Source organism: Rattus norvegicus, chromosome 20, assembly GCF_021556685.1.
Source record: "Rattus norvegicus strain SHRSP/BbbUtx chromosome 20, alternate assembly SHRSP_T2T, whole genome shotgun sequence".
Classification (NCBI taxonomy): domain Eukaryota; kingdom Metazoa; phylum Chordata; class Mammalia; order Rodentia; family Muridae; genus Rattus; species Rattus norvegicus.
In genome coordinates, this window is record NC_141553.1 from 18,494,861 (window position 1) to 18,510,246 (window position 15,386).

The following is a 15,386-nucleotide window of genomic DNA, read 5'->3' on the forward strand; positions in this document are numbered from 1 at the left end:
TTCTCTTCCCAGGAAGCGAATGCGTGGCATAGGAAGACCTCGTTCTTTGTTCATCTTCCAGGCCTGAGGATGGGAAGTGGGAGGGATTCAAGCCTTTAAATGGGCTAGTGTTGGAATAGAATCTCTGCAGTACTGAGCCCAGGCTACCCCAGGATCCTCTGAGACTGTACATGATACCTCCTCTTCGTGGTCCAGCAGGTATTGAGGTCAGGTGTCATGGCGGTATGGCCACTGCCATGAGACCTTCCCTATTCAGCCTTTTGGTTGTATCATCTCTCTAATGCCCAACAGTTCAGACCACTTCCCATTAGAAGTTTACTGAGGACATTCTAGATTTTTGCAATACTTTCCGTACAGAATTTCTGAAGTATTTACTTCCTGAACATTGAAAAGGAGCCCACAGAATGTAGGAAGCACAGACTGGAGAGTTAGAGGTACGTCCTTGATTTAAAGGCAACTGTTCGTGCTGGTGTGTGTGGCCACAAGCAGATTACCAAAACACACTGCCTTTAGTTTCTTATAAACTGGAATGGTGTGGTGGTTTGAATATGCTTGACTCAGGGTGTGATGATATTAGGGGGTGTGGCCTTGTTGGAGTAGGTGTGGCCTTGTTGGAGGAAGTGTGTCACTGTGGCGGGTGGGCTTTGGGAGGCCTTCCTCCTAGCTGCCTAGAAGCCAGTCTTCTTCAGCCTTCAGATGAAGATGTAGAACTCTCAGCTCCCCCTGTACCATGCCTGCCTGGATGCTGCCATGTTCCAGCCTTGATGATAATGGACTGAACCTCTGACCCTGTAAGCCAGCCCCAATTAAATGTTGTCTTTGTCAGAGTTGCCTTGGTCATGGTGTCTGTTCAGAGCAATGCAAACCCTAACTAAGATAGATGGCAAGAATAGTTACTCCACGACTCCCTTTTAAGAACAAGTTAACACAAAATTAATAGTATATGAATCACAGAGCATATGAATGCCCTGCTCATAGTCCAGACAACTGTAGTTAAAAATACTATTTTGACTATTATCATTGTGGATGGAAGACATTTAAAAGAAAGCACCAAGACATACGTCTATCATTTGGTAGCTGCATGGTTACTTCACCTATTGGACACACAATTCCTTTACCTGTCAAGTCATTCCTCGACGGTTATGAGGACTAAAGGAGATAATTAGACAAGTTTTTCCAACAAGACACCCAGTTTTGCTTATCTGATAGTGCTGACACTTGCCCATCCACAGCACATTGATACAGATTTGGCTTTGAATCTAGCAATCCTCACCAGACACCTGTGCATGAGATCTAACAGTGACATCCACGTCTGTACTTGGGGCTGCCATTGCTCATGGTGAGTGCTTAGCATATGCTAGTCTTCAAATTTGGTTTCTATAGATACCTGAAGACTGGCACATCCTCTTCTCCTCCCCTCTCCTTCCCCTCCCCTCCCTTTTCTCTTTTCCTCCCTCTTCTCCCTGCCCTGCCCTTCCCTGTACCAACAGGGTCTTGCTTTGACCTCCTGAGTGCTAGCATTCTAGGCATGTGTCACTGTGCCTGGGTACTGGGAACTCTTTGGAATTTGGGTGACAAGGATTACCACATCAGACTTTCTGAACCTCACAGCTCCTGTGCAGACAAGCATAGCTTTGCTTTGTAAGAAGACATGTTTTCCTGAGAGCCACAGAAACTTTGCCTCTAGGGCAAAGGATTTAGTTGGCTCCTCAAGCTCCCTTTTACCTACCTAGCTTGGCATCTGTTAATGGGAAGAGCTGCCTGGGACGTGCACATGGGTTTGCTACTGCTTGCCTGGTTCAAAGTTGTCCCTTGTGTCTTTTGTCCTTTCCTTCCTCTGCTTGGCCTCATACAATGGGTTTTTTGGGGGGGGAAGTTTTGAGACAGGGCTTCTCTCTGTAGCCCTCGCTGTCTTGGAACTCGATCTGTAGTCCAGGCTGGCCTTGAACTCAGAGACCCACCTGCCTCTGCCTCCCAATGTGCCACTGCCAGCCAGCTATAACATTTTTTAAAAAACAGATCCTTTCCCTGGTTTGACTCCCATATACTCACAAGCAAGCTTCTACCTAGCATCATATGGTCCTTTTGTCTTGTAGTAGCATTTCAGAAGTATTCTTAGACTTGATGTCTCTGTCCCTGACTAGCCAAGCAATGACCTCTCCTGACCTACAAATGGAGCTCCCGATTCCAGGGGAAAGCCATGATGGTCTGGGAGTACCTAGAAACATAAGGGGGCCCCTCCAGTCCTGGGGAAAGGTGCCAATGGAAGAGTATGCTCATCTTTTTTTTTTTTTTTTTTTTTCCGGAGCTGGGGACCAAACCCAGGGCCTTGCGTTTGCTAGGCAAGGGCTCTACCACTGAGCTAAATCCCCAACCCCTGAGTATGCTCATCTTAAACGTCATTTATTCTTCTCACCGTTCTCTGTTTTCCCAAGATGCCCAATAAAGTGATAAAGCATCCCAGGCCGTTTGCTCTAAGCCACATCCCCGGGTTTGAAACATGGACTAGTAGGAAGTGGTGGCGACAATTATCTTTGTATTGTCCAAGTTAGGTTGGCCGCCAATACATGATCCTCCTGTCTCAGCCTCCCAAGCACGGAGGATCACAGGGATGCTGGCGGTTTGCCTAAATGGTCAGCTTCCATTCTGTGACCCCTAAAGGTTCTCATCTCCTCTGGTATGAGTGGCAAGCTCAGTAAAGAACACGGCCATATTGTACTGATAATGTTTCTCACTGCTCTGATAGACAGTTGAGAGGGTGACCTATTGATTTTGACCCATGATTTGAGCCGACGTGGTGCATTATAGGAAGGAAGGCTTAATAGAGTCAAAACCTGCAGAAGCTGTGTCTCTCTGTGGTAGTAGGACTATGAAGTTGCTTGTTCACATCTCAGTAGGTCATGAAGGAGAGAACTTGGGTCAAAAGTAGCCATTAGCTCTCAAGCCCCACATCCAAGACTATTTCTACCAGCTAGGTTCCCTGTCCAAAAGGTCCTACAATCTCTCCAAATAGCACCATCAACTGGTGATGAACTGTTCCAACAGATGAACCTGTCCGTGGGAGACATTTTGCATTCATATTTACCATAGGTGTGAATGGCATTTTCGCCTTCATGTCTGAACATTAACTAGTCACAGGCAATATGTCCGGTCTGTAGAAAACCCTGGGCTAACGCTTGCCCTGTGTTGGGAAAGAGGGGTTTACTGTGTGTGGTGGTTTGAACAGGTGTGGTCCCATAGATTCATGCATTTGAATGTTTGGACCATTGGCACTTTTAGGAGGTGTGGCCTTGTTGGAGTGGGTGTGGCTTTGTTGGAGTGGGTGTGGCCTTGTTGGAGTGGGTGTGGCCTTGTTGGAGTGGGTGTGGCCTTGTTGGAGGAAGTGAGTCACTGTGGGAGTACGCTTTGAGGTATCCTATGCTCAAGCTCTGACCAGTGTGACACACAGTTTCCTGCTGCCTTCTGATCAAGATGCAGAACTCTCAGCTCCTTCTCCAGCACCATGTCTGCCTGGATGCCGCCATGCTTCCCACCATGATGATAATGGGCTGAACCTCAGGACCTGTAAGCCAGCCTTAAGTAAATGTTTGCCTTTGTAAGAGTTGTGTTGGTCATGGTATCTCTTCACAGCAATAAACCCTAAGACACTGTGCATTCAATCTATCAAAGAGGCACATTGAAGGGATGGAATCCTGCTGTGGTGGGCTGAGGTGGGAGGGAAAGAATGGACTCTGGGAATCTAAACACACTGTGATCACTGTGGCTCAGGGGGTAGAAAGCTGAGTGGATGAAGGGAGCAGGAAAACCCTCATCTCCTGGCCCAGCAACCCCTTCTGACTTTGTCACTAAAGACTCCATCCCTGCTCCCCTCATGCATCTTGGATGCTGGTAGTTTCTGTTTTGTACAGCTCAATTAAAAAAATAATCTGTTCTTTAGAAAACACAGAGAATGGACTAGGGTCTGGTTTTCAGAATCCAGGAAGAGAGCAGGGAGGGGTCTTCTAGGTCAAAGAGAGCGTTCCCAAATGTAAACCTTGCCGTATTTGCGTGGGACTCAGAGCTCTCCACTAAGCTGTTCTGACTGGTAGGAAGTGATATCATCTTGGGTTCCATGGTTGCAGGGAAGACCTTGGCAGAGCACAGAGGTTGGACTTGTAAGTGGACTTCCTCCCAAACCTTACCTCTTCCTTATGAAAGTACTGTTTTCTGGAAATATCTAGTGCACACTCTGTTTCCTGGAAATATTTATTGCACATTCTGTTTCTTGGAAATATCTATGGCACACTCTGTTTCCTGGAAATAACTATTGCATACTTTATTTCCTGGAAATAACTATTGCACACTCTACTTTCTGAAAATATCTATTGCACACGCTGTTTTCTAGAAATATCTATTGCACACTCTGTTTCCTGGAAATATCTATTGCCCACCCTGTTTCCTGGAAATATCTATTGTACACTCTGTTTCCTGGAAATAACTACTGCCCACGCTGTTTCATGGAAATATCTATTGTACACTTAGTTTCCTGGAAATAACTATTGCACACCCTGTTTCCTGGAAATATCTACTGTATACTCTGTTTCCTGGAAATATCTACTGTACACTCTGTTTCCTGGAAATATCTATTGCACATCATTTCCTGGAAATATACTGCTTTCAGAATACCTATTAACAAAGTCACTTTTAATCAGATTTCCAGCTTCAGGGTGTACCACACAGAGCTGGGGTGTGGGGACAATTTCATTTAATGCCATTTAACACCAGCTTCTGGCCAGGGCTTCACTGGCTGTTTGCAATTATGTTCGACCATTACATGGGCCTGTACTCACATAACCTTACCGCAATTTGTAAATGGGATGGACTTCTGAGTCCAACATCAGAATCTCAGACCACAGCCAATTAGAGAGGATGTTACATCATGCCTCACAGGCCACGCTCCATGAAACTTCCAAACAAGCCCACAGTGTGATTTATTTGATGTTGTTCTGGTACACGGTCTGCTCAAATGTATTTATAAAACAAGAGACAATTTATTCCAGCACAACAAGTAATAAAGCATATTATTATAGAAAGCAGACACCCTGGGGAAAAAATTCAAAAGGTTTGTTTTCTTTGAATCAAAGCCATCCTTCCCGTGTATGCACTTCAAGCACCATGTGTGACTGGTGCTGGGCTTTCTTTTAAGTGATATATGGGTGATCCAGTACACTCAGAAAGCCTCTTGAAGAATAACCGTCCAAAAGGAAGTTATACCTCGGCACTGGTGACCTGGAATCACTTGGATTGATATATGAAAGATGCTGTCATGGACCATGGTAAGATTACACAATGGGAAAAGAGTAACAATGAATCCTTTGGATCAACACATGCAAGATGCTGTCATGAACGGTGGTAAGATTACACAGTGGGAAAACAGTAAGGAAACAGAGGGTTAGTATGCGAAAAAGGTAACAAGGGCAGTATCCCAAGAGAGTTCCAAAGGGTGTTTCAATAAGGAGATGGCTCAGCGGTTAAGGGCACTGACTGCTCTTCCAGAGGTCCTGAGTTCAAATCCCAGCAACCACATGGTGGCTCACAACCATCTATAATGGGATCCAATGCCCTCTTCTGGTGTGTCTGAAGACAGCGACAGTGTACTCATATACATGAAATAAACACAAATTTGAAAAAAAAAAATGGATCTTGGTCCTCAGCACCAGCACACGGTTACAGATCGTCTCGTCAGAACCTGTTCTGCTTTGATTTTGCCCTTCAGAGTTAATCAACAGTCTGTCCCTTCTCCCAACTATTTATTTGGAGAGATGAGAAGGCAGCTGGACATCGCAAAGAGAGGTTGACCTCTGAAGGAAGAGGTAAAGTGGGGCCGCCATCAGTCACCACAAAGATGTGCTGACTGGAATGATGTAAGATATTCCTGCCCAGCCACTGAGAACAAGAACTTGTCCTCTGCCATCTCATCAGCCATTTCCCAGACATCCCCACGGGTCTGAGAAAACCAACCTGGCCTCCTGTGTCCTCTCCTTCCTTTATCTACACCATAAACTTCCCTTCCTTCTTACCCTCAAGGTCTGGCATGTAAGTGAACTTCAATGTGATTCAGCTCTGGATCCATATTTCTGAGGTCCCTGTGGTGGGATGAGTCTGTCTGATTTGATGTCCGATTCCTCGGTCACTGAATCTCTCCCAAAAGTCTGTGCTGGTCAGAGTGGGCAATGTTGTCACTGAGCGAGAAGGCCTTTCATCAGGAGGAAGTTATCACATCAGGTAAAGCAGCGTGGCTGTCTAGAGGCACCCAACACCCAATGTCTCACATAATTAAACCTGTGTTTAGATTAGAGTGTTAAAGAACAGAGTGGGAGAGAGCTATGGGACACGGTGAGGTACAAAGGAGAGAGAGAGGCAGGGACAGAGACAGAGACAGAGAGCAACTAGGGCTTCCTAATTTGGATTACCAGGGCACAAAAAGGAATTTCCCCCTCAACAGAATGACAGACAGGAAGCCACCACAGGAGCCCTCCCTAGTGTAGACATCTGCAGCTTTGGCAGATGAAAAGTCTTGTCCCAGCAAACCCAAGCCCAATTCACAGAGCTTTCTGGAACTTGATCACTATGACTCCCCTGAAAAGGGGCCTTCCCTCATCTCTCACATAGCAATGTGCAGCTTTATGGGGCCATCTGTCAGACAGGCTGCAGTCTGTCCTGGTAGCCAGTAGCCATGCTGTCTCTCCGAGGTCTTTGAGTCTGTGTTGCTATGTCACCAGAGCCATGCACAGGGGTGTGCCCTACCTAGCATGCCAGTTATTTTCCTGTTGCTGTGATAAAATACCCCAACTAAGGCAACTTAAAGAAGAAAGGGGTTATTTTGGCTTCTGGTTCCAGAGGGATAGAGTCTATTATGGCGGGAAAGGCATGGCAACAGTCAAAGAAAGCAAGGGAAAAAGGAGCTGACCTCTGCCCTCCAGGGTTGGAGGTGAGCAGGTAAGAAACACTGCAGCAAGCTCCTCTGAACATTGTTGTGAGCCCCTTCAATACCCTCCACCATTGGTTTCAAGAAAGCATCTCTTCTAAACAATCGTTCTGATTGGCTGGCATTGTCTGTGGCAGCCTTAGTCTCTCAGGCAGTCTTCAATTAGGTCCTCCTGCAGGAGACCTTGTGGCTGCGCCCTCCCCCTGCCCCCGCATTTACATAGAGGTGGCTGCTGCTATTCCTCCTACACCAACCGATCACATTATACCCACACAGAAGAAGCAGAAGAGAAAAATAACAGGAAGGAAGGCAAGGCTATAACTCTCAAAGCCCCCCGCCCCCCAGTGTCGCACTTCCTCCAGCAAGGCACCACCTCCGGAAACTTCTGTTACCACTCCAAACAGCACCACTAATTGAGGACCAGTGTTCAGAGACATGAGGCTATAAGGGCCATCTCTCAATCAAATTACCCCAACTATTGGATAGCTGCTTTCGTTTGCTGCGCTTAAGAAGCATTTGCCATCCACATTCCAGTGCCAGCCCCTGGCCCCTGCCTCTATAGGACTCTGTGGTAACCAAGTATTTACTACAGCTATGAAGACACAAACCACATGAGACGGGATGGGAAAAGCTATTCCCTGTAAATGGAAACAAGAAGCAAGTGGGAAGGTTGATATCAGATAAAACAAAATCTCAATTAAAGATGGTGAAAGCAATGCCATCGTCATATAATACTGAAGGGATTGTTTCTGCAAAACGTTCTAATAATTATAAATATGTTTGTGCCCAACATTGGAGCTCCCAGCTATATAAAGCATTCATTGTTAGCTGCAAACGGAGTTAAACCTCAAACATAGCACTAGTCTGTTATGGGCTGGTCTGGTGCTGCTGTGTACTCGGATGCTAAACTCTGTACCCCAAGATCTAGCTGCCCCAAGATGAGTGGATTCTCATGGACACCAGCCTCTGTTGGGTAAATCTTGGTCCCCCAACTTAAAACCACTGGTTAAATAACTGGCAATGGCCAGTTACTGGGGAGAACAGAGGTAGTCAAACATGGCTTGGGTGGCCAAACTGGTGGTTGGTCATAAGGAAAGGACCAAGAGGTGGAGGAAAGGAGAGAGGAGGAGGGAGAAGATGGAGGGAATGGAAGGTATTTATTAGATGTGATGGATCAGTGGGATGTGTCTGAGTGAAATGGCCCCCAGGACAGACTGTTGGTGCAGAGATAACCCAGAAACACAAAAACAGCAAATATTTGGACAGTACAAGTAGCCAGTCCGGCATTAGAAAGTTAGATTAGGGGCCATCCCTCAGTCATTGCGCAAAAGCTAAATGGATGAATCATAGTCTGAGTCTCATGCACTTGGAAGCTGGACCGGGATAGCAATAATTAATTCATCTACAAGTCTAACGGATTTAAAAGGCAGCTTACCCGATGGCACATACTGCACAGTTTTACCGTCACATGAAACGTTCCGCAGACCAAATTTTAGACCTTAGTAAAAAATTTTAAAAATCAGGTCAATCCTCAGTGAACTGTAATAAATAAAAATATACCCGTTATCTTCGCTGATGATGAAAGGATAAAACTAGGAATCGACAACAAGAGGAAACTTTACAGTTAGGAACTAAGCGGGCTCCCAAGAGACTGTAGTCAGCCAAGAAGTCAAGGAAGAACAGGAAATAGACACATCAAATGACTGACATACGAGACTGACCCACTCTGCACTGAGAATAAAGGTTAAGGTCTATCTACTGTAAAAGGTGGGAAGATTTCAAATGAACCAACAGTAGACCTCAAAGGTACACTTGAGGTGTTACTATGAATTTCTTGGGATGGACAACTTGACCGAGAAAATGGGCTTCTCTAAGCCGAAGTTTGGAGACTCAAGGGTATGCATAGGGCCAGTGGGGCTCAGTGAGGACCCTGTGGCAGATGGTGGCAGGGATAGAGAGGACTGGGTGAAAGAAACAGAAGGAAGCATGCTGGGAAAGGCAGGCCCATTCTGTCTGGAGTTAGCTCTTCTAGAAACCAACCCGGGTGTTCCACGAGAGCAACACCAGCCCCCACTAAGAGCCGTCCCTTTAACCTCCACCTCTGAACGTCCTCCCCACCCTCACCCTCTCACAATGCCTCCAACACAGCCCTTTAGAGAGACAAATCCCATCAAGACTGGGGCACCTTCATACTGTATTTTGTCGTCGCTGAATGTTACGACTTCGTCTTCTGGCTGTTGCAAGACAGCTTGACTATTGGTCAAAAGGAAGGCAAAGACACAGATTAGAGGAAATTGATTATGTAATGATGGTTAGAGCAGGGGAAAGAGTGGAAAGTTATTCCACAAGAGCAAACAAGTTAGTTTATTAGTTCAGAACTCTTTCTGCACAAGAACCAAAATAGATAAACACTGAAATTAAGGCTGGGAAAAGGATATGCATACTAGTAAGCAGTCACAAAGGGTCATAAAAGGCCACGTGAGAAAGCACCAACCGGTGCACTGAATAGCCAACAAGGAATGGCTAAATTCTCAGACATACATCCGCCAAGGTTAGAGCCACAGAAAACCTGGACTGATCAGTGCTAAAATCAAAGTGACCGAGTGCTTACGTGTGGCAGCTCTGGACCAGGGAGTTCATGTTGTACTCCAACAGGCACACTAAGGCTGTTTCCCTGCCGCTTTTGAGAATGGGAGACATCTTTTAAACATTTCACAGATGGTGAAAAGTAAGAGGTACTCCCCAACTCTTTTTCCTTCCCTAATTGGTTCATTTGGTCTCACCCTGCTCAGGTTAGCCTCAAGCTTTGTGGAGGGTGACCTTAAAATCCTCATCCTCCTGCCTCCACCTTCTGAATGCTGGGATTACAGATGTGTACCACCACCACCACCCCACTCCAGACTCATTTTAGTTGATTATTACTCTGACTCTAACACCAGTCAAGAACGCACACAAAATACAGTTGTAGACCAATCACCGCTGACGAGTAAAATCGCACCTCCCCACGTAAGATACTTAAAAACAGAATTCAACAGTGTATAAAAGGATTGCTCACTCCAGCCAAATGGGATTCAACCCAGGAATGCAAATACGGTTCAACACAGCAATAGCTCAGTAAACCAGATATGTTACACTATGACAAAAGAGGGAGAGGACTGGCCCATGGAGACAGGAAACTATTTGCCAAAATTCAACATCCCCCTGCAATAAATGTTTCCAAAGGCTATGGTAGAGAAGATACATATCTCAACATGATACAGTGTAGTCATGATAAACCCAAATAGACATTATACTGAATTTTGAAAGTCTTTCACCTGAAATCTGAAAGACATTTCAAAGCCTGACCGAGGGAAAACAGAACGGACAGATACGAGCTGGAGAGGTGGAAGTTCTTAAAGTTTCCACGAGTTCAGTGTCTTAACTTTCATGCTGGGAAGTAGCCCCACCCAGAGACACAGGGACACACCGTTCAAACTTACAACAGCCATCACCGAACAAGCAAACCCCACAGCACCACTAAAGCCACAAGCTACTTAAAACAATAAATTCATGAATGTTTAGATTTGGAAGTAGGGAAAAGTGAATTACAAATTTCAGGTTCTTCTGTATAATTTTAAAAACTAACACCTATGGGTTACTTTTAAATCCAATTTAAAATTTAAAAAAAGGTTGTTTGTGTAATACAGGTGACACATGCCATTAGTTAATGTCACAAGCTCATAACTACATTTGCTCTAAAAGTAAGCTGCAACTACATAGCTGAAGATCTCCCAACTCATTCTCAACTAGCTACCCTCAGCCCTTCATTCTGAGGCAACTCTCTAGCCTACGGATTGGTGTCTTAGTTCTGACAAATATTTTGTAGTAAGATAGTAACTGGGGCGAAACTGTAGGTCACATGTGTTTGTGTGTGTGTATGTGTGTGTGTGTGTATACATATATATATATTTTATATGTAATATATAATATAGATGGTTGTTTCTGAAATTTTTCTACAACGTATAGTTTTTAAAAGTTAGAAATTTAAACACCACCCTTGCAGGTTGATATCTTTATGCGGGAAGACAGGTACAGGATAGAACGAGGCCTGTCATTGGACGAGAAGGAAGGATGGGTGGGAGAAAAGTTTTAGAAGGAGGAGAAGGAGCTGGGAGAACATGGCGGCAGATGTTACGATTCTTCTCTGCACATAAATATAGGTTGTTATGACTGTTTTTAATGGGATGGGTGTGTACAGGATTTTGTGCTGTCCAGATGGGCAAATTATATCTTATCAATTGGATCAGAGGATATTGTATGATGTGTTCTTTCATGTGGCGACTTAATTGAGTCCACACTAAGAGAGCCTCGAGATAGGCAGACTCTGTGTGAAACTGGTATTGACAGTGACCCACCTTGGGAACTAGATGGGTAGAGAGATTGCTGCCGGGCTCAGAGAGTAGCCGTTGGCAGTGTGAGATGGGATGGAGCTTAGCGGGTGAGATGCTTTGCTGACTGAGATGAAACTATCCCCCAGATGCCATGTGGCCCCTACAGTGCCAACACTAGCATGGGATAAAAGAAATCACTTTTTTTCTTTTTTACTGCAACACACCACAAACAGCATTAGCACAGATGTGCGATGTAATTTTATAGGATAAAGCTGACGGCGTGAGAAACGTTTTCTTAAGTGATTTGGTTGCATCTACACTTAAGAGCGTCTGTTTTAACCACATTGAAATGTCTGCTCTTTGAACACGTGACTGAAGTCGGGCCTTTGCCTTAAACCATGTAAACAATGCCTTTGTCTGTTCCCCCACAGAGAGCAGTGGAGCATATCAGGATTGGAGAGGAAGCAGAGGACTATGGGACTTTGGCTGTCTTTAGCCTTCACTTCATGGGTCCTTCATGTCAGGGCGGCAGAGATCTCAGGATTCGATCACCACTGTCTGGCAAGTGGAAAACCGAAGTAGATTCCTGGGGCCACTGCTCCGGATTACACAGTCAGCGTCTCATTCCCGTGCCATCTAGTAGGCATCTGATAGGTATTATTATAAAAATGAATACATGGATATTAGAGTCCTGTGGCCCATGCCAGAGATTAGAAAAGATGTTTTTCTTCAAATGTTTTTGTTTTTGTTTTTCACTTTATGCATATGGGTGTGTTGCCTGTATGTATGTCTGTTCACTATGTGCAGTACCTGTGGAGACCATAAGAGGGCACCAGATCCCCTGGGACAGAGACAGATGGTTGTGAGCCACCCTATGGGTATTGGTAATTGATCCTAGAGCCTCTGGAAGAGCAGCCTGTGATCTTAACTGCTCAGTCCTCTCTCCAGCCTTCCATTTTTCATGCCCCCAGTAAAGAAACACACACACACACACACACACACACACACACACACACACACACACACACACACACACATCGCATTGTATAGCAAAGCCCTATGCACACACTGATCATTAGGTGCTGTACTATTACAGAAGGAAGCCTTGCTCCTGAGAGAAGTTTGCTCTTCAACTTTCAAGGGTTCATTGAACTTGGGGTATGGAGCTCTCTGCAGTGTGTCTTAGTTAGGGTTTTACTGCTGTGAACAGACACCATGATCAAGGCAACTCTTATAAGAACAACATTAAATTGGGGCGGGCAGGCATTCAGTCCATTACCACCAAGGTGGGAGCATGGCAGCATCCAGGCAGGCATGGGGCAGGAGGAGCTGAAAGTTCTACATCTTCATCTGAAGGCTGCTAGAAGACTGGCTTCCAGGCAGCTAGGATGAGGACCTTAAAGACCACGCCCACCCACTCCAAGGCCACACCCACTCCAAGGCCACACCTCCTAATAGTGCCACTCCCTGTGCCAAGCATACATAAACAACTACACAGCATAGTTTTCTATGTCAGTGACAGGAAGTTCCCTGAAGCTCAGCAGCTGCTCGCATTGCCCTGGAAATGTCACAGGACATTTTAAATCATCATCTTGGTGGCCAGCCCCACCTTGGCAGATGATATAGCTTTTGTTTCCTGGGCAAGCAAGGAGATGGGAACTTTATCAGAGAACAGAGGAAGTAGTCGGGAACAAATAGTGGCCCTCAGTGCAGGAAGAACCCCTTGGCGTTGGCCGTGTTAGTCCTGGCTTTTGGAAATCCCTGGAATGGATCAGGGGGAAGGAAATGCTCCAAAAGACTTTGTTGAGTGCCTCTCCAAGGAAAATACTTCAGAAAGTTAAGTAAGAGAGAGACTAGCTAAGATTTTTCCATTCCCTGGGCCTTTCTGCTAGTCTGAGCCAAGAGAAACAGGACAGAGACAATGCAGGGCCCTCACAGATAGAAGTACCCGTGGGCCACCATGCCTCAAATTCCAGAGGGCAAAGAAAAATGTGTGAGTGGACGGGATGGGAAATATAACTCAGGGATAAAAGAAGTTGCTGAGGGTGTGTGTTCCTGGTCTGCGGATTGTGCGTCTGCCTTCCAAATCTTGACCACAATGGAAAAACCTGTCATTATCTGGAAAAAACAAATCCCAATAAATACTTTTTATGGGCCAGAAGAAATTTAAATGAAAAATGAAAAGTCGAGAGCCAGCCGGCCTGATGGCAAAGATGGTGGAACCTGGATGGCATAGTTCATAGGGGGCCATTAGGTTCCAGACCAGTCCTATTCGAACCAGGCAGGGCAATCTGACAGGTAGGAGACTTGGATTTCAACGGCTTGACTCAGAAGATCTTGTCTGGCCTTCATTTTGATGGGAATTCGTTATATTTAGGGATCCAGTAAGAGAGCAGTTCTCAACCTTCCTAATACCAAGACCCTTTAATACAGTTGGGACCCCCAACCATAAGATAACTTTTGCTACTTCATGACTGTAATTTTGCTGTTATAAGTGGTAATATAAATCTTTTCAGTGGGGTTGAGCCCCTCGAGTTGAGAACCACTGCAGTCAAAGACCATACGAATCAAAGCCACTCTGAGCCTATGGGTCTATCTTAACCATCAATTAACTTCCAAGCACCCAGGATGCTCCAGGCACCCTGTGAGGTGCCAAGGAGAGCCGAGCAGGCAGGGAAAAGCATCGTCGTCTCCAGAAAGTGACGTCCTGACCTCCCGTGTGGCAGCTGGGTCTTTGTGAATGACCCGGGCTGTGTTTTCATTTCAGCCTGTAGAAAACACAGCTGCACTTCTGAAGTGGTATATGGGGGCTCTGGCGCTAATCGCCAGGGATGGGAAGGAGACTGGTGTGTCCCTCTTGTCTTCACAAAGAATTCGGACATATTGGAGTTGGAAAAATGGTCAGAGCGAAACCTGTTCAACAGAGTCAGTATGACCAGGGCAGCAGGAAGCTGCAGTTTTATTTCATACATCCCTTTTGGACAGAGCCACCATACCCCAAGCGGTGGGAGGTTGTGAAGTTTTACTGCGTCTTGGTTTCTGAGACTATAACATTGAATTAATACAAAACCTGCCTTACAGCGTCATTATGTAAGTACAGTTACGTCTGTATTACCGTGTGTGGTGTGATGTGTGTGTGTGTGTAGCCCAGACATCCTGTTGTTGTAAAAATATAAAAACTAAAACAGTCTTTTATCCCCCACTGGGTCCGGCACTGCAGCGCCCCAGAAGCACACATCCCAATTTCACAGTGGCCCAGTGTGTCTAGCCACACTTTCTTACACTTAAATCGCTACATGAAAGAACACACAACACAATAACCTTTGATCCAATCGATAAGATATAATTGCCCACCTAAACATACAAAGCCCTGTACACATCCACCCCTTAAGAACATTCATAACAACCTGTAAAGGTACAGCGTGAAATCTTAACTTCAGCCTCCATGTTGTCCCTCGGCTACTCTCCTGTCTCCTCCTCTCTCCTCCTCTTCCCTTAAACTTTTCTCCCACCCCATCCTTCCTTCGCGTCCAATGACAGGTCTCGTTCTATCCTGTACTGGCACTCACCAGTATTTTACAAATTCAGTGGGAAGAAGGTTCTGAGGAAGTCACCTGAGTCCTGAGTATGTGACTGGGCAGCAGTCCTTAGGACAGCGGAATTGCATCAAAATACAGGTAACTCTAGGGCAAACCACAACATTTTCCTTAATCACATTTCACTGCATTGTTTGAGACAAGCTCTCTCACTGTACTCAGACCTCACCTATCCAGCCAGATTGGGCAGCAAACCCTGTCTCCATCTTTACAGACATTGGTTGCCACATCTTTCTTCTGACATGGGTGCTGGGGACACTTACACCGCAAGTGATTTTCCCAGGTACAGTCTCAATGCCTAACATGATTGAATTCTCCCCTTGATATTCTAAACAATCAAATGCCAACTGCTGACATACCCTTTTGTCAGAAAATGGCCACACCTGAGGGCTGGGAGGGTGAGCATCTCATTCCTCCTCAGTGAGCAAATCTGTATGCATAGGCTGCACTGGA